The 20,803-nt window shown below is 42.2% G+C and overlaps 1 pseudogene; it reads right to left on the reverse strand.

The window, feature by feature from the left end:
• Positions 1 to 1,070: 1,070 nt before the first annotated feature.
• LOC104290160 lies at positions 1,071 to 17,793 on the reverse strand (annotated as a pseudogene).
• Positions 17,794 to 20,803: the final 3,010 nt, after the last annotated feature.

The raw sequence follows: 20,803 nt of genomic DNA on the forward strand, positions 1-20,803 counted from the left end.
TTAGCAACCCCAAAAACTATGTTCTGCTGTCTCACTGCGAACAAATTCAAGTTTTTCCCCATACAATAAGCTTTATTAAAACTATGAATGAAGGCTATTGATGACAGGAATTATTTGTAAGGGATGGCCCAGATCCCACCTCTTATCCTTTACCTGAAAAATCCCAAATCTGTGTTAGCACAGATCCTTCAAGTAATGTTGGGTGTCTTCTACCATTCCAGATATACTTGAGAGGTATTCTTTTCAATTTTTTGAGCCTCTCACACAGATAATTCTTCTATCTGCAGATCATTGCACACTTTCTCTGTCTTCTAGCCTTTTTCCCATGTAGGCCACCTGATATCTCAAACCTGTTGTTTTAGTTGGTACTATAGCAATTTTTCAATGGGTGATTCTTGGCAAGGTACACAGTATTCTGGAAGGAAAGAGGATATTGCAGTAGTGTTGCAGCAGTACTTTATTTACCTTCCAAAACCTTGTTAAGAAAGAAGGTAGAAATGCCCATCTAGGCACTTGCCCATCAAACCTCTTCCTATGGAAAGAAATCACTTTTAGAAGCAGTGATGTGCTACCCTTTTTTTTTTTTTTTTACCCCAGAGGAAGGAGAAGGCATAGGAATTGGGTGCTTGCTTTGTATAGTTTTGGTCCCTGTCGTCCCTGCTAGACTAGACTGCTGGCATGTACAGAAATGTCCTGGAATACTGTGCCAGGATGAGGTGGGCTTTTTCCTAAGAGAAGCCCTTGCTGTGCAATTTTGGTGCCCTTTAAAAAATATTTTGCCCTTAACGTGCATCCCTTTTAGAAACAGAAAGATGCTTCTCTTCTCCCCTTTCTGTTTTACCATTGGTGAAAACACATCTGTACTAAACATTAGCCATTTCAGAACTTATCTCTGCGCATTAAGGAGACTTGTGGAATATCTCTGTTCCCTTTTGTAGGGAGCTGCATGAGTCAGCTGGTGTTGAGAACACACCTATGTTTTCCTCATCTCCATCCCACACCCTTTTCTGCTCTAGTAAATTCATGGCAGGTGGGTTCAAACATGTGAGCTCTATCTTTGGTGCCTGTTCCTAAGCTGCTGACACAGAGGAAGAGGGTTTAAGCACTTGGATAATCGCTCCAAAAGTGAGCCCTTTGCTTGCTGAGACACAATGCCTGGTGTGTGGTTTGTTTAGAGCTGATTCAGCCATCCCATCTCCCTCTCCTCAGCCTCATCCAGTTCATGTATGGTCTTCCTGTACGTGGCCAGGCTTTGGCTAGCCTGCTGTTCCTGTACCAGAAAGGGTTTGATTAAACAAGAGAAATCTTTGCACTGGAAAAAGCTGACCTGGAACAGGTCTGATGCGTTTCTTTAGCATAATGATGTCAAGGTGAAGAGTACAGTCATGACCCTAAAGAATGGTAGTTAATAGGTGGGTTTTTAATTGTGTGTTCATATCTGTGCACAATTAGAGACTGTATTTGAGGACAGGAAGTGGCTGCAAAGAAGGGAGAGGAGAGTAATCCTTTGTAAAGAATGATGCATATTTTGGGGTAACTGTCTGAATAGGTGTGTGCAAGTCAACAATGGGCCACATGTCTAGGGATGCTGTCAGTATAAATTGAATGTGTGCTTCCTGCAGTATGTGGAGAGATACAATGCCCCTGGTGCACTAGGTGTGATTGTGTGATGAAGCAGTGAGCTGGGGCAGGGAATATGTACAGCCTCCTCAGTTTGCCTCTTGTAAATTTTCAGTTTGTTCTGCAACTTCTCCAGCTGTTCCTGCATGCACTAGTTGATTTTGTGGCCATCTTTTGTGGAAGACCAGCTCCTTTAGAGGCCTCTTGTTCTTGTGCAGAATTTTCAGTCTCCGCATTGTGTTTCTGTTTGGAGTCTAGCTCTGTTTCCAGTTCCTTAATCTGAAAAGGAGCAGAAGAATAAATGATTGTGGAAGGGATTTGAAGTGTTGATGTGCAATTATGAGGATCAGAAAAAGAAATAGTGAGATGGTATTTACCCCAGGAATTGGAAGCTACTCGTGCTCTAGAGTTTTGTAGCAGTTGAAAAATAAACAGCAAGTCATGCTGCTGTTGACAGTATGTCTTGCAAATTCTCCTTTATGGGTGTAGGTCAGCTGCTGATACCAGTGGCTTGTTACTGCTGTACTCAAGCACCATAAAGATTCTGATCGATGAGTTCTGTGTGGGGTGCAAAGTGCTGAAGTTCTGTTGCGCTCCAGTGGACTGAGAGTGTCCTACATGCATCTTTTCTGCCTAGTCTGGATTTCCTTAAATTAGTGCATTCCCTCTGGGACGTGTTGGCTGTTAAATGAAAATGTTTCTTTTCAGATATTTGTGCTGAATGTGGAAGTTCAGGTGCAGGAAGGAGTTTCATAGCTGCTCTGTTGAAATGATCTTTCTAATATATTTGTACATGTTTTTCTTACCCTGGAGTTTCATGATGGTGCTTTTTTTCTCCTTTCAGGGCTAACTGCTCAGCCTATTCCATCTTGACTTACAGGTCTTTTATTGCAACTTAATAGTGCTTCTTAATCTTTTCCAGGTGTACATAATGATCCTGCTCCTGACAGATCTTTTGCCACATAGGAAGACCGTGAAGAAGGTATGAAACAGATTGACAGCACAGCTATTTATACAGGTCCTTGAAAGCTAGGATATGTAGACCCAATATCTGCATGTTTCCTTCTGAGAAATTTTGCCGTATCTTTAATTTTTCTGTATATCATAGGCTGCCTTTCTAAAGACTGGAACTACAGTTCATGGAAATCAATGGAAGTAATGCTAGCTGACTTTGAAAACTGTAGATGGGACCATAAACCAGGTGGTGGTACACTCGCTTGGTGCCACTGGACTAGTCAAGGGTATTATCCCCACCTGTTACTATGTCAAAAGTTTTAGTTCTAATGACACTTCAGGATTTTATTTCTGCCCTTCAGTGGAAAGAGGGTGTCTGCGACTGTGCTGTACACGGAAGGTGAAGATATTGTTTGAACATGCAGTAGCTGAAAGCGCAAAGGTGGCAGAAGGCTGGGCCTCACTCTGGGTGGAAGCGCTGTGCATTAAATCCACAGCTAGCTATGATATTTCTGAAGTGCCAGTTGTCAGCACAGTGCCAAAGGAGCAATCTGCTCAGTGCTGGCAACTCTTCTCCCCTCTGTGCCAATTACGAATGCCATTGACTAGCTAGAGAGGAAAGCCAGCCTACTCTTTGTTGGAGGCCTGATAGGTGTGATGAGTGGAGTTGTGTAATAAGTGAAAGAAAGGACAAATCGAGAGGAAATGGAGGAATTCCACAGGGTGCCATCTGTGATGTAGATTACCAGGGAGGAAGTGGATTTCTTTTGTGGATTAATTTTGCCAGGCTGCAATCAGTGAGCTAACATGCATTCTGCTTTTCAGGATCATAAAATGCAATGCAAGAGCTAACATGTATTATTAACACTGTGCTTTCAAATCAGCACTGGAGAGAAATAAAAGAATATATACCTTAAGGTTTCCAGCTACCAACGTAAAGGGCAGAAAGGTGAGGAGGTGACTTACATCAGCCGCAGATTTCTTTGCTCTCTCATCAGCTGCTCAGTACTCACTGATGATTTCCTCATGCTCATTAGTAGTATGTTGAAGGTCAGGCTCCAGCTTTCATTTAATAACAAGTAGGCTGATTCTAGAGGGCAGAAGGAAGTCTCAGAGACCCAGAATGTCTGATCTGCTCAGCTCTTCCCATTTGGCTCTCAAAGAGATGATTTGTGCATCACAGTTTTCTGTAGAGTTTGTTTTTTCTCTTTAAAATTGTGCACCGTTAACCCAAGTGGGATTCATCCCCACTGCATCTGCATTACAGAACATTAGGACCTGTGTATTTACTTGCACACTAAATGAGAGCTAAAATGATGATACACCTCTGAGGCAGAAAGAGACCCTGTTGTTTATGAAGGCCTTGAGTCTGTTTTTCTGAATTTCTGTGTGTATGGATTTGAGTGTTTATATCAATATTATTTATTTCAAAGTTATGCTGCAGTAGCAGCAGCTGGCTTTAGACCCAGCTGAAACTGTATTTGATTGCATTCTCAACAAACATAGTCTGTGCTCCACAGTTTACAATATGTATGTGTCTTTTTATGTCATGGAAAATATGAGCCCCACAGCTCATTTAGTGCTTACCGTTTACTGATATGAATTATTGGAGAACTGTTGTTCTTGCTGCTGTAAAAATAATAAATTTAAAAAAAAAAACACTCTAAGGAAGGAGAACTACAAAGGCTTTAATAGAAAAACTGCATTCTAGCAACACAAGCTGCTCTTCAGCAAAACAACATCATGTAAATGTGCCATTGTGTTCCAGAATGCTGCACGAGTTCTGTGCTATGTAGGTTTTGTATAACAAATAAGTTTAAAACCCCATATTTGGTATGGAGATAGCAGTTCACCTACAAAAAACGTATCCTTTTATTATCAGTCAATTGGAAGTGAATGTATTGGTTGCATTTTTTAACCTATTTGAATAAAAGCACCGTTTACAACTCAGTTTTTGTAATGGATGTCCCATAATTGCAGCTGAGAAATGCTTCTTGTATTATCAGTCCTTTCAAGAAGTTGTACTTTTCTCCTTGGAAATGTTAGCATGTGTGGTCTTTATGGAAAGGAACTGCAGACTCTAATGGTGAATGTTAAAGGAGCTTCTTAAATCTATGCACAAAATGAAATGGCAGGTATATTATTTCACACTGCAATGCGTAACGTAAGGATGCTTAAAATTTCACTAAAATGGATCTCACTGTGGGCTACAGTCTATGGAAGAAATCCGAGCACCATGGAAACAACTAGAAAAAATATAGTTTCAATGGACTTGTAGTTTCAATCCCTTTTAAGGTGGGTTTTTCAAAAGTGCTCTGTGCTGGCATAACTGCCACCAAATTTGCTATAAGTCTTTTCATAGGCTTTGCTAGGAGCAAAGCTGGGCCAAGATAGTGCTTTTTTTTAAAAAATCCTGGTATCGGTGTAATATCTCTAAAGACTGAGGTCTTCACATTCCGTAGAGATATCAGACCTGTCTTATAGACCAGTGTTGTCTGTTATTGGTCTAATCCTGTACTTCTTACCCAGAGTTAAGATTTAATGTTAAACCACTTTTATATAAACTCTCAGACAAGATAGCTGTTGCATAAATAGTTCTACTTTCTCTGTACGTGGACATTGAGTTCATTATGCCTTCTCCATGATGTCTGCCTGCTCCGCAAGTTTGCGAGATTGCTCGCTGCCCTCCAGGTCGGTCTGTACTTCTTCCAGCTCTGTCTGTAGCCGACTGAGGCAACATGTACTGCTCCTGCAGCTCCTCATGCTGGCAAGCATCCTCATCTGTTTAGATCTGAAAATGAAAGATTAATATAAATAATGAAGGGAGAGGAAGCTGAAAGATGTAGGAGGTCTCTCTGCAAAGCTATTCTTTAAGGTGATGCCAGATTTTAAAATAATTTAAACGCCACACCCCCCCAAAAAAACCCACATCGCTGGATCCCAGTATCATGTATGTCTGTCCTAGGTCTTTGTAGCTACACTGACTTCAAGAGAATTACTTCTGACTGAGACTAAAGTAACTGAGGACAAGTTAGGTTTGAGTGTGGGTATATATATATACACATGTGTAAAGAGAGAAAGAATCTTTGTTGTTACTGTTTAAGTTACTAAAATTGGATTTTTGGCAGCAGTTGTATCGCTTTATTCCAACAAAGACACTAAGCCTTTTGCTAATTTACTTACTTAGTTTTATTTTGGAAATGAAGAGGCAACAGAAGCTCCTTACGTTTACATCTTGTTAGTTTCTAGTCCATTTCTTGGCTGTTCTGTTGGAACAGCAATTACAACTAATCTTAAAAGCAGAACTTTTTTGGTTTGTTGGAACTACTGCAGGTTGAAATTTATATGAGTGGGAGAACCAGGGCTTTTGATTATAAATTCTCAATTTGTTCAAGAAGTCTGTCTAAAGAAGAGTATATAATCTACTGCTTTGTTGCTTAAGCTATAAAATAGAACTGGTATGTTTTTCCATCCAGGGACCTGCTTCTACCCTCTCAAGCTTATCCTGGCACGCTGTTGCAGTTTATTCAACGTCCTGACAAGTTCACTGTCGTTCCTGTTGGCATGATCCAGTTGCAGTTCCATTCTGGTCAGGTGAGCGTCCATCGTCTTGAGCCTGAGAGCTTCAGCACTCCGCTTCAGTCCCCAAACTCGCCTACAGAGACACAGTTGCATGCTGGTGATTATTTCTCTGGAGTCCAGTGGAGCATATGGTACAGCATTCTGTTATGTTGAGTCTGATCCAGCCTTTGTATCAAATTATTGCCCACCAAGTGATAAAAATACAGTAATTTTTCAAACCTGTTTAAAACTGAGATACCAGTATTTTGCACCAAGCCATTCATGAATACCTTCTTTTAAAACATAGGGTAGGGAGAGGCTTTCAAGACACCATCTTAAAAATCTACTACTGCCTAAAATCTAGATCATCCCCTGCTAAACCAGTCCCACTATACAACGTGTGACCAGACTGCACTTAACTTCCAATAATGGAGATTCTACAACCTGCAGACAATCTGGTCTAAAGAGTAATTCCCCTTAATGATTATAAAACTTTCCTCATGTCTAAGTTAAAACCTCTACGCTGCAGCCTTTGACTGAGACTTAATGTCTCATCGCTATACCTGGTTGTTTTAAATTCTTCCTTCTCATGTTCTCCTGTCCATGTCAGCTTTAATGTGAGCCAGCTTGATCTGCATGGAAATCAGTTTACTTTCTTCAGCCTGCAAGGAAGGGTGCAACAGATGGACGAATAAATGTCCTTTGTGGAGTTAAACATAGAAAATCCATCTGATTTTGATTTTGTATGTAAGGAGCTACCAGTGGGCGGCAGCCACCCAGCTGGCATGCAGCTCTCACATCTGCAGCACTGGTACCTCCAGGGAAGACTCTGCTTCCTCCAGTGTCACCTGCAGTTTATCCTTCTCAATCTCCAGTCTCTGTCTTTTGCAGCTCATGAATGCTCTTCTCTCCCTCCCCCAGCTGATTGATTAGATCCTTAATTTCCTCTAGGGAAGAAAACAGATATTTCATACGATAGGTTTATTTCAGGACTATGAACTTTACCAAGTGCACCAGGCAGATTCTTTGAATGGAAATGGCATGAAATGATTCCAGTCAGTTTATATCAGCTGCCCTTTTCTTTCGTTGCTAAATATTATCCTGGATTTCTGAATGAGCCCTGCTCGCTGCATGTGTTCATGGAGGTGGAAGAATGAAGCCTATTAAATCAAGAGAAATTTTTTACAGTTTTTATCCAGCCTTCCACTCTCCCCCTTTCAGATGGTTGCTCTTACAAAATGACAACAGGACGCCACATCATTTCTGTACAGCAGAGTGGGGCTCGCTGCCAGCTGATGTAGGCCAGAGCAAAGGGTTGGGGGAGATAGCCCAGAAAACACTGGGTCTGTGCCAGGGAGCCCATCACTGTTTTCTGTTGGCTACAAGGGCAGCAGATTGTAGCATCTTCTAAATATTTACAGTGTCATCTTCCAGCCTCCTGTAAAGGATCAATTTCTGCAATTTACAGAAGTGATTTAAAAAAAAAAAAAAAAAAAGAGCTAAGGCAGCTGGTCTTCCTGTACAGCCAGTGGGAGAGAAGTGACGCCAAAAGAGAGACTCTGAGCAGGAGTTTAACTGACTTGCTCTGAACTGATTCCTGGAGATGCCTAATCCTCCCCACTGAGGTTAAAGGGAACATCATCTTCCCGGGGTAAAGCTGGCCATTGTTAAGAGTCCCCTAAGTGCATTGCTCATAATTGGAGAGAATGCTGGTAGCCAGGACTGGGACTACAGCCTCTGTCTAATTTAAGCCTAATGCTGTAACTGGTCCATTATTCCCTTATGCGGTGCTCTAGTGATGATACCAGGCCCAGCCTGGAGTGATGACCTCCTAGTATAACAGTAAGTACAACCAAGCTGCTATTGTGACCCTGTTTTCAGGGTCCAGTAAGGACCTAGATCCTATATGTTATCTCCGGAGTCGGTATCCTGGAAGCAGTACACTGGTGCTAGTTACAATCTTGGGTGATCTGATAGGGGTGGCGTGTGTGTAAATGCAGACTCTGTCATCCCGAGAGCAGAATCTAACCTGTGACTTATATATGTGAAACCTGTGAAAATATGTGTTTCCAGAGAGTAAAAGCATTGCTAGAAATAAGAAAAGTGGAATTGGTGCTGGAAGACACCACAAGAGATCATTCAGTAGGAATCAAGGGGCTTATGATTTGCAGTTTTTTAACATCAAACCAATACTGACCCTGAAGGACTTTGTTCTCCTTCTTCATAGATTCCAGGTGCACCAAGGACTTTTCATAAGCAGTCTTAAGCTCAACATTTTCAGTTGTGTACATTCCTTCTGGGAGCTATCCGCTTCCACTTGCAGTTCTTTGCATTTTTTGTTGCCATTCTGCCAGCATCTTACCAATGGCTCTCTGCTTCTTCTCCAGGGCAGCACAAGCAGCATTGGCCTGGAAAGATAAAGCCAAGCATTCACTGGACACAAGTTTTCTTTACACTTCACTTCTCTGCATGCCCTGCCAGCTAGTCACAGTTAAATTGGCAGCCACTCTAATGACTGGCAGAGTTTCTCTTGGTCACTCTGAATGGATGATTAAAATGTTTATGAGGCTTTCTTTCTTCACCATTAGGAACTTAACAAGATCACCCAGTTCCCATCAGTGTGATAGTCCTCCTTGCTCCTGCAGTTATAATGATGCTGCTGTGGAGCAAATGTTTTCTGCTTCAGATATTCCTTGTGCAGATGTGCTGTTAGTAATTGCCTAGGTTGATTAGTATGACTGTTTCTGTTTCAAAGACGATTCGGTTACAAACAAGATGTTATTCAAGACTATTTTAGACTGTGTTTAACTGCTTGTCATGAAAGGAAAGAATAAAGGTACATTTTTCTTTCCTAGGAGCTTTTAATCACAAATATTCTACATATCCTTATGATCCGCACATGCGTTCGGATACCATGGTGACAAGCACACCACAGGAACCATAGAATAAAGAACTGCTTCATTAAAGAAAGTGATGGTGAAACAGATTTTCAGCCCAGTAATGTAATGATATATGTGGGATTTTCAGCTCTTGAGACCCTGTTCTAAAGCTGACTGCAGTCATTGGCAGATACCCAAGGACTTCAGTGGATTTGGAGCAGCCTTTGTGCCTATTTAAAGTAACGTTTTTATTCAAATGTCCCACAGTTGCACTACTGTTCATGCTCTTACACTAACACTAGCAAGAATAGAAATACTAATTTAATGAAGGAGCATTTGTTGCTAGTGTTTAAACTACACGTTGTTTAGATCTGCTTTGAATATGGTGGTTAATAGCCAGTGGCCAACCCACTGGTACTGCAACACTGAAAAGTTCAAAGCAGGATATCATTATCCTTAAAAAGAAGATGAATACCTTGGCTTGCAGTAAAGGAGGGCTTTTGCTTTAGCTGTACTCCTGTTTCTGGAAGTCAGCTAATGAGCTTACCAGAAGCATGCTGTGTGCTCCTAGGAATTAGCTGTGGCTCTCATCTCTCTTGATGTGATAAATCTTAGCCTTGCTTCTCATGGTCATACAGATTACTTGACATTTAATAGAGAAATCTTAAAGTATTAAGAAATAAGGGACCAGTCCAAAACCGACCTGAGTTAACAGAAAGACTCCCAGGACATCCAGTACCAGGTCTTAGATCTTGCTGGTCAGGTTTGTGCTACATGCACTCTTGAATTGCTGGATTTCTTGCCTTCTCAAGGTCAACAGTGAGGTCCTCCGCTACTTTCTGAAGCCTCTGCCTGGTTTTCCCCATGTTGGCAACCCAGGCTTGGACTGATTCAGCTGTCTCCTCTGCTTCTTGGAGCCTCACAGCCAACTTTGTCCTGAGAGAAAGAGGGCAGAAATATCCTGGTGAGTAAGTAGTTCATGGAGTGAGGAGTGGTAGGAGTCAGGAGCCCTCATCTTGAGCACCATCACTGTTTTCACCAGGGAAAAGGTGAAATCCTGGCAGCAGTCTCAGAAAAGGAACTGTAAAACCATTACTAGGATGTAGCTGGTTCTTTCCCTCCACTGGTGGGATATGGCATATTGGGCAACAGCTCAGCTCTTTATTGCTGGATTGTAACCTGGTGATAGACACTTCCACCTTCCATTAAGGTATCTCAAGGACTGGGATAGTGTCTGAGAGCAAAGTAGCCTCCCTCCCTTGTGAATATCCCTGGCACTCAGTACAAAGTTGTGCAGAGATGGAGTAGCTTATTCCATTTGTCTCAGCTTGTTCAGGCACACAGTGAAACCCTCCAGATGCCTTAACTTTTGTTGCTATTATGTGAAAGCATCTTTATGTTAGCTCTGTTAGACAGACTGCTGCAAATATTGCCTCAACTTCTAGCCTGTAATACCAGATCTCAAGAACCAGATTCTAAGGGGTTTAATCTAATTTGATGCTTGTTTTATTCTTAGGAAATGCTAGTGGCTTTTGTCAGTCGGCTGGAAGAGTAAAGTCCTTGTTGGAATAAAGAAAGGCTATCCAAATTCAAGCCTTTATCAGAAAGGATCAGTGTTGGTTTTCTATTGTCAGTGTACAAGTGTTAGGTCTCAATAGTCCCTGTTTATTATTGCAGGTATTCTTTTCTTTCTCTTGGCTGGAGCTCGCTCTTTCTCTCTGTCTTACCAAATTGAGTCTTAACAGGTTGCATCTATAAGCCGTGACTCAGCAGTCAAACTAAATAATGAGACTGCCGTAAATCCCATCCTAGACTCCCTAAAAGCTGAGTGCTCACTTGGTTTCTTCCAGCTCTTCGCTTCTTTCAGTCACACCAGTCTTGTATTTAGCCCTCCAGATTGTGACTTCAACATTGAGTTTAGAGACCAGGAACTGCAATTCAGCTTTGCTCTCCTCCTCTTCCTCCAACTACTCTTTCATTGAGGCCAAATCGTGCTTGGTGTTGGCCAGGCTCACTACAGCAGCAGCGCAGGACTAGAGATAGCACAGCCATTGCTATGCATCTGTCCTGTTGGAAGTATGAATGCACTGACCTCACTCCCCGGAGCTGGAGTGCCCCACTTGAACAATTCAGTTCTGGACCAGCTAGAAACATCTCAGGCTTCAAAATATCTTCCTGTTCAGGAGCCAACTTTCTGGTCTCTGTACCTGGTTTTTGCTGTACGGCAGTGAATTGAACTGAGTTCATACAACTGAAAACAGAACTTGGCTTGTCATCATCACTGTTTTCTCTCAAACAGTGTTTCAGAAGAATTATGACAGTAAACCCATTTGGTGATTGTTCTGAACACAGAGACAATTCTTGCCAGACTTTTGATATACAGGTGCAGAATTACTCTTTGGAGATAAGCAGAAATTTTCAGGACAGATGTGTCAGACAGAGACCTGAAATAGTAGTATATTTTGAGCCAAACTACTGTGATCTGTGCAAACAGACGGCTGTACAATCCACTGAATGGACAGTGCACTGAGAATAAAGAGATCTGTGTTCTGCTCTTTGCTGCTGACTCATGGGAGATTCTGTCTTATTTTCATATCTAGACAAAGCTTATGCCCCCCCCCCCCCTCCTTCCAAGATCAGCTGGTAATATGTCCAGAGATTAATTTGGATGAGGAAGTTTTCCTTTGTGAGACCTAACACAGAAGATTTGTTACTCTGAAGTGGACAGCATGCAAAAGCGTAGGCGCTGCATGTCCCATGACAGCAACAACAACCTCTGTAGGCAGTTGGTGGTCCCCAGTACCTTTGACTCTTCATCCAGCTGCCTCTTGAAGTCATCTGCTTGCGAGGTGAGAGAAATCTTCATGTGGACAATCTGGTTAAGCCTGCTCTGAGCTTCCTTGTGCTCCCAACTCAGCTGGCTGTTTTTGGCTGTGGGAAAAGTGCATAAAGAAGCAGGAGAGGAACTAATTCAGTCTGACTGGAGAGAAAGAGAAGCGAAGGCTAGAAGGATGAGGCAGATTTGCTACAGGAGAGAGGGCAGGGCTGCCAGAGTTAGATGAAATGGAGGGGAAGAGGAGGATCAGAGGGAGGTAACATTGCACAAAGCTGTCAAGGAATTTACCTGGGAGCCTGATGGCATCAATTTCAGCTTGGCTCTTCTCCACCTGAGCCAGCTGGGCTTTGGCTTCAGACAGGTTATCTTCCAGCTTGTGAACATGAGCATCTGAGTTCAGCTGTAAGAGAGAAGTCAGTCATATGATGCTGAGTAAGGCTTGAAGGGCTAAAATATCCTCTCTCTCTTGCAAACTCCAGTTTATTCCAGTTGGTTGTAATTACAATGGGATGACTGCAATAGCCAGGGGGAGTGGAGAGTGTGCTGATCTTTAGTGAGGGGGATGCCCGCTCCATCAGCCGGGACGGGCAGTGTTCAGCACCACCTGCAAACAGCTGCTTTCTGGTATCAGTTAGCTCCCGCTGCAGCGGGCTGAATTCTGCCTTGCACAGACAGCTGCACCCGTGCCTGCATTGGTGGTTTGTTGAGGAATGCCCTGCTGGCCTCTCACCTTGGATTTCTGCAGAGATTCCAGGCTTGCACTCTCCTTTCATGACCTGTTCGTCTGTCTCCAGCTTCGCTTTCACTCGGGGGATTCTCCAGGAGCTCTGCCATCTCAGCCATGGTAACTGTGTGCTGCCTGCGCAGGGTGGAGCCCGTGGCCTGGATCTGAAGGGCTGTCTCCTCCAGCTCAAGGATCAGCTTCAGCAGCCCAGCTTCCCACTTGCAATTCTGTTCGAGCTGAGAAGGGGCCAAGTACATGTTGTCAGCTGGGATCTGGCAGCCCTGGAGTCTCAGTAAGGCCCTCAGGGATGCTTTATAAGAAAGGCTTCTGAAAGTCTTTTATTTAGCTTTAATAGTCTCTTTATTTGGGACAAATCCTATCTTTGGTATTAATCCATTAGGAGATCAGTGGCTGGTATCTTCCAGAAAGATTAACCATCTCTAGGCCTCCTTCCTAAAGCTCAGAGTAATTCTTTGGACAGCAGGCAAAGTTTGTTTTCCTTGCAAAACAATAAAAAATACACATAACAGCTCTGCCTCCTCTTTTTACTGTGTGCTTCTGAATTAGCAACTTTCTAATGAATCTCTGATCACCTTCCACTCCAACTCTATAGAAATAATAAAGCTCACAGTGAATTTCATGGAGCCTTCCAAGGTCTGCAGTGTGAGGGGAAGGTTGGGTAAGGTCTGCAGGATCTGGCCTGCTTACGAGCTCAGAGAAGCTGCTGAAGATGCTTCTCCTTTGCACAGTCCCAGTGATGTTTCTCATTCTCTGAGGAGAGACAAGATGCTCAGATGCTCGGAAGGTGTCTGACCTGAGCTGTTGTTACACAACCAGCTTCTTCCAGGCAGTCTTCCTTGTTTCTCCACCTAGTGGGAAAGAGGGGAAGAAGTTCTTATTCCATGCCAAAGAACCTCTGTTGCTTTTTGTGTCACTGGACAAGTTCCTATACCTCTGTTTTCCCACCTGTGCAAGATGTCTAACAACACTGACCTATCTCCTGATGTGGTTAAGAATTAATCAGCTAGCATTTCTAAAGTGAATTGAAATGGAAATGTTACTTATTATTGATGCTATCCATTTGTATTAGTCATTAGAATGTGTTCAGAGCATTCTATTAAAATATAACCTTTTTGGGTCTGAATTATCTTCAGGCTTTTCCATTGTTAATGAATCTGATTATATATTTAACAACCACATCCTGGCAATTTACATAAGATTTATTAGAGTAGATCCATCCATCACTACAGAACTGTACAAAGTGGATGGGGTGATTTGATAGCTGAAGCACAGAACAGAGAAATGCCCGTTTTCCCTGACCCGCTACTCTCTTGCTCTGTGGAAGACTGCCCCATCAATAACTGGCTTCTTCAGAGGTCTCTATGAAAGGAGTAGTGTGTGCAATTTATAACGGTGAGTTTGCTTAGGCTAAAACTAGAGTTCAGGATTGTTGTCTATCTTATTACTCTTTCATGAGGATTTTTGTTTTTTTAATTAGTAGTTTCATGTCTTTAGGTCTTTTCAGAGGTGTAATCACTTCCCTGGGGAGTTTTTTCCTCCTTAGATACTGTTACCTGTGTTCTTACAGCACGCTCAGCTTCCAGGTCTTCTTCCAACTCTTCAATATACAGTCCTGGAGGACGCACACAAGCACAGCAGTGGCTATGAGCAAGAGATCTGGGAGAAATTTGTGGAAATACAAATAAGAGTCTTCATTTCTTCACTTCCTTCTCTGTCTGTCTGTCAGCTTTACTGGATTTTTTTTTTTTTTTCCTGGGAGAGATCTACTGGGAATACTAAACCAACAAAGCAGGAAAGACCTGGCCAGGTGTTTCAGTAGACGACTGATGTTATCTGCAGCATTGTTAGCTTCCTGTATCATGTTGGAATTTGGCCTTCAGCAGTATAATCAAGTTGATTTGGTTACTTGAGGGAAATAGGGGCTTGTTCGTAGAAATAGCTGCAGTCTGCGTTTGTGGGTCATTTTTTTGGTTGAAATGCTGAGGTTTTAGTTAAATATTTGGGCACTGTAATGTGTTGGATGAAAGAAATATTTGAATTCAGAATGGTAATACTGTGCATCCTGTGAGCTGTGGCCTCATTTCTGGTTTTATTTACCACCTTTTCTTCCATGGTGAGAGGGACAGTGCCTTGCAGGAGCCTTTGGCACTAATGTGGGTGAAAAGATCCATCAGCTGGCTTTGCTGGCTGTCTGCAAGAAGAAAAGGAGGTCCCTGCAGCACATCACCTTTTTTTGGGCCATCACAGCATCACAGGACATCTGCGGTGACCATACAGTGTCCCAGACTTCAAAGAAAGTGGAATGTAGAGTGAGTGAATAATATACTAGACAAGCTGGATCTCAGAGCTGGCTGAACTATTGATTCACTGGAAGCTAGAAAGGCAAATGTTTCACAAGCTTATTGAGAAGTAGTCAGAATCTGTTGTAGAAAACAAGCTAAAAAAAATAGTAGATCTCAGCTGGTTCTGTTATTTAAGGGTTGAAAGAATTATAGGCTTCAGACTCCATTTTAACAGGGTAGGTTTAAAAGGTCTGTATTAATCTTCTATCCCAATTCAGTCTCATCAAAAAGATAAAGCTGCTCAAGCAGGCTACTGTGGGGTAAGAAAAAGCAGGATGTTACAGCAAATGAGTTAAGCCAAGTAAGTGTTTCTGTGCTGTAGTGAACAGGTTAATCTTTGCTGAAAGTGGGTTGAGATCTAGTGTGAGACAGGCAGGGCAGTTAAGTCCCTTTTTTCTTTGTGGAAGCTCCTCCTTACCCCATTATTAACTGGTCCACAAGTAAAGGCACAAGCACCCCAGGAAGTTGAGTTGTCTTGTTTGCAGCTCTGAAGAACTAAGACCAGCACTTAATTTTTCTTCTGTCACTTAAGCGTCCCAGTGGCCTTGCTCTGAAGCACAAGTATCTTGTACTCCCTATGGAGCACTGTGTTAGAATTTGAATTAGCAAAGCTTGCCAGTATTTATTAATGATTGTACACATTGCCTTGGCTACTTAGCTCTTTAACTAGGTAAATTAGTGGTTTGGATAATATAGAGTTGGAAATTTGTATTCTGGGAAGTTATTTTCTAAGGGGATGTTTTCAGAGAAGTGCTGGCAGACCCATCACTAAAGTAGTCAATAGTGACACTAAAAGTTCTAATTTGTGATAATATTTTGCATTTCTAAAGCAGTTTTTATCTGGGGATCATAAGGCCTTACATAAACATGAATCATTTAAGCCTCATAACTTCCCGGTGATTATACACTTTTTATATGTGGGTGAGTGTGGAAGATGAATTACAAATATCAGAAAATGAGTCAGAGAAAGACACGGGAAACAAAATCCTGTATTTTGGATTCTGCTTGCCTGAACTACTGAACTGTACTTCTGCTTGTCATTAGGTTAATACTGAAGAGATCAGGGTATGACTGTGGATTTTCCCAGTGACTATGATCAAGTGACTTTTCAGGTGTAGCTAATGGTGTCAGAGCTATGATGTAGCACAACTACACCCAGTAGGATCCTGTACCCTGGGAAATTCTGTTACAATTGACACTTACTTGTTTACAACCTCTTCCAAGTTTGGCTCATTTCATGTCATTTAGGTTGTCAATGTCAATTGTCATTTTGAAGTCACTCTCTGCTTTATGGTTACCCTTTTCCACCTTGCCATGGATCTCTTTTTCTTGTTCCCACTTGACCTCCAGCTAGTTGAAAAAAGCGGAATCGGCATGAAAAAGAACTTTGTAACACATGTATAGGTGATGTTTATCAGAAGGGCCTATAATATCAAAAACAGACCAAAGAAGGCCATCTAAAATATAGATGATAGCAACTGCAACTCACCTTATGCATCTGAGTGGTAGGTTTGCTGTTGTTCTTGGTCAGGTGTTTCACCTTGTTCTCCTCACCTTGCAATTTTCTAGGAAGGGAGACATCAAGACTACTGCACAGAGTTGAGTGAGAAACTAACTATCCTGTCCTGGCAACAGACTGAAATCCCAAGGAATAGATTCATCTGGTGTATCTCCTGAAAGCAGTATGTGCTTCATTTTCAATAGGCCCAGAGGAATTTGGTCCAGCATTGACTCTTACAGAAGAACCCTGCTCGCCCTCAGCAATTCACATAGCTCTTTTGGGCAGTGGCACAAATTGGCAACACTTCACTGTGCTGCCATGAGTTAATACCTAGAGAAACACAGCTCCCTTCCTGTTTGTGCAGCACACTGTAGTCTGGTAGTATTTAAGCAAGCAGACACTGTTGGGTTTTTTTTCCTTTCCCCAGACTGGGAGAATGAGAATGGAGAAAGTAAAGAAAAATGGAGCAGTTATTTCTGCCTGATGAACTTCCTCCAAAGCCCTCTTCTCCTTTTGGAATTTAGTGACTGAGTCATTCTGAGCAGAGAGATCTGAAGTCAGAGTTCGAACTCTGTGGTCTAATGCCTGGAGGCAGGAAAGGGAACATCATGCAGGTTTTGTGGATCACACGAGCCGTTAGCAGCATCAGGACAAAATGTCACTGGAAGCTTATATTTCTTTAGAAGGAATCTGAGATTCAGTTAATAAATTCTGAGACATATGAGGCATCTGTGAGTTTAACATCCTGTGGATGTTAACACTGACTTCAGAAGAGGCAGCAGAGAGCCACATGGCTGCTCCAGTACAGATTTAAAACTTCTCCAATTACATTAAATAAAAAACAGTTCAGGTGCAGGAGAGGGAGAAGTATTCCCCAAAGCTAGGTGGAAAGGAGTTATATGGCTGTGGAGGGGAGCATTTTATAAGAGGCCTACCAGTATTGCCATGTAAAAGAGGGTATAATTAATAGAGAATGTAGAGGAGATGTAGATGTCTTTAGGGACATTTTTAGGGATCCCTAGAAATTGCTGTGAAATGACTATTACTATGGGGTAGAAGGGTGAAGTGTAGAATTAAATCCATCGTAGGTTATATGAGATTCCAGAAGACAATATAAGAAATTCTGGGGGAGATCTGAGAGAGTGAATCTGAGCATCCTAAAGGGTGCTCTGACTGGAGGAGCTGTAATGATTGTCAGGGTTCATTTCCCTGAAGAATGAGGCAGAAAAAAAACTTTCTCTCATGCTTTGTACCTGCTTTTCCTTCTCCGTTTTAGTCAAGGTAGTCTCCAGCCCTTCCAAGTCACATTTCAAATCACTGATCTAATCCTTCAGGATCTACTTGCTGGCACTCATGTCAGCTCCTTCATACTCAGCATCTGGCTCATTTGGGCCAGGCGCTCCTCAGCATCCAACAAGTTCTCTTGTTCCTAATGAAGGCGTGGGAATCTAGTGTTCATCCTATGAAAGGCTGCTACGACTCCTGTCTCTTATGGCAGCAAAATTCCATTAGTAAGAAATGCAAGATTTTGCCTCTTCCGCAGAGTTTATTAAGATTCTTTTAACACATTTGTTATAGTTTATCTGAATCTCCATGACTCAGGCCATAGCTTCTTAAGCATCAAAAAATCTGTTTTTTTATACACACGCGGGTCCTTAAAGAAGAGTTTACATTTTAGAAAGATGCCACCCTGACTTGCTGTAGATCGTGCTGAGCATCAGTGGTTGACCAGGAAGAGAACTCGGGACTTGTGGTCCCAGCTCCTTTGCTTTAGCCATGAGGCCTCTCAGTCTCCTCTGTTTTCTAAGGACTTAACTTTATTTAAGGTACAGTCAGGCTGTCTGTGAATCTCATGCATCATCCCTATATGCTCTCATTCATTCAATACTCTGAAAAGGAGTCTCTTATGAGTCATTTGAGAAAGCCGATGCCCTGCCTAAATGAATACTAAGCCTTCAACCATTGATAACACTCAGCCTGCAGTTGGAGGGGAGGTCATTATTCTCCTGGCTGAGGATGACTGTCTGCTTCTCTGCTCTTTTGCGTGTTCTGTGAGGTCTCGAGTCTTTGATGTGATGCTTCTCAGCTCAAATTCCTTCAGTTACATTTTCTTCTCCTGTTGGGCCACGTTCAGCAAAGGCTTCACCTGGAAGTAGGGAGTTCAAGCAATGACGTTCCCAAAACAAGCCTTTTCTATTATAATGATCCCTGAAAGCCCTGAGCTGGTCCTTTTATTATCAGATCCTAGTATTTTTTGCATACCAGTGGGAGTACCTGGTGTTTCCTGAAATGCCTGTTTAGTGCAGAGAGTTTCATAGTGTGAGTAATACAACTCCTAGAAAATGTTGTTCTGGTGCACAGTAGCAGATCTGCATGGCAGCATAGAAATCAGGACTGTATTCCAGATTCTGAACTGATATAAATGCAGAGTGATTCTTATAATGATCTAGTTTCCTAGCAGTCCAAATGGGACCAGAACCTTTTGAAAGCTCTTTCTTTCTAAGACTATGGAAGTTCATTTGGTTTGCACAGGAGTTGGGAAGGTGTGTCCCCAGGCAAAAAGGCAGATTTTGTTTCACCTATATGTGGAAAATTGGCTTTAACATAGTTTTGTTTCACTTAGGCTTGAGTATCTTGGTCAACACTTTCTTTTCCTCTCTTACCAGAAAACCAACTGAATTATCCAGCCTGGGACTAATTGAAGAGAGTCTGAGCTGGTACAGCCCCTTCATCATGTCAATATGGTCCTGCTTAAGAGAAGTTAACTAAGCAGCTTTGTTTCAGCTTTTAAATGTTAATGACTAGTGAAATCTTGTAGTACCATGCTCATAACCTCACCACTTCTCTCTATGCTGTTTTGAGAAGTGGGAAGTCCAGATCTTGAATTTCTAAGACACTCTCTGTCCACTCCCTGGAGGTAGCAGGCTTAGACTCAGATTTCAGGGCTTTCTCCGCTTACTAACTTTTCTGGCATTGATTTGGAAAGAAATCATTCAGGCCCCTTGCCCTATTAATAATTAACAAGAAAGTCACTCGCTTTTTCAGTGTCTTGACTTAAGTGAACATGGCCATTATTTTTTTCTCCCAGCCCTTATCTTCCCTGCCCAGACATCCCAAGGTAATTGCCACTGTTTAATTCTGCAGAACAGGACAACCTCGGAGTATTTTCCTCACCCGCCTGTACAATTTCCACCCTACCCAGAAAAGGAGCTGCAGAAACTTCTGGACATTCCTCTGAATTGCCAACAGGCCTAGCCTGTAGCAAACAGAACGTGTGTGGCTTAGAAACAATTGCTTCCAGGCAATGTGTGTAGGGGGACTCAGAATGTTCACACTCAGTTGTATGCAGCGGAATGCTGGAGTCAGTATGTAGTCACAGTCAAATGGAGTAGGCCTCGATGCTCCACATTTTTTTTGGCGTGCAAGAACAGTCGTAGCAGTTTGCTGACATAAGAAAAAAAGGACAGCAAAATTGAATTTGTTTAAAAAATGCTACTGTGGATGTAGAAATTGAAGATTTCATGCACTAGAAGAGCCAAATACTGCTGGAAATATACAAATAAAAATATATAAACATACAGATAAACTGGAAGCTAATTGAAAGCGTGTTTTTTGCCTCCCATCTTTCCTGTCCTGTATCCTGCAGCCACAGATACCATACACACTGGCAGAAAAAACGCACAGATCGAAACCAAAATCTTGTGACTCATAAATGTATGTATTGTGGTTGAGTTCCAGGAGACTCACTGCATCACCGTGTGAGTTAGGGTTTCTGGACATGGATAATGCTCACTACCAGATTACAGAGATCCTCTAGCTGTTGATCTTTGGGGGAGATGCACAGGAGGTAAGGGAGGTATCCAGCTGTCTGGCTGAATATTGTTGTACTGCATAGAGCTATGTGGAAAAAGCAGGAAAGCTTTATTGCTTTGCTGTGTGCTGGAATGTAGAACTTGGAAGTCCCAATTTCATGTCATGGTTCTTGCTAGTAAATGAATTACATTAGCAGTTGGTTTCTAATGCCGCCTTGGATTCACAGAATAGTTTCTAGTTTTTCTCCCCAGGGATACCTTCTATCCAGCATCTTTTTGTACTCAGTTCTCATGAGGAAGCCATGAGCGTGACATTACGGCATGGTCATGATCTTTGCCATGGGTTCATCTCTCATGTCATCCGGAGTGGCCAGGATCCCAGCACAGAAAAATAAGTTGAAAGATAGGAAACTGTTAGAACCTGGAGTCCTAGGTAGCGTTTGGGACTATGAAACTCTGGACTTGCTGTGTATTAGCACTCAGAAATGAGGATATTTTACTTCTTTGGTCTTTACATATTGATTTATCTTGTTGTGATCTTGTCTTTTCTCTG

The sequence above is a fragment of the Charadrius vociferus genome, unplaced genomic scaffold (assembly GCF_000708025.1).
Source record: "Charadrius vociferus isolate BGI_N301 unplaced genomic scaffold, ASM70802v2 scaffold787, whole genome shotgun sequence".
Classification (NCBI taxonomy): Eukaryota; Metazoa; Chordata; class Aves; order Charadriiformes; family Charadriidae; genus Charadrius; species Charadrius vociferus.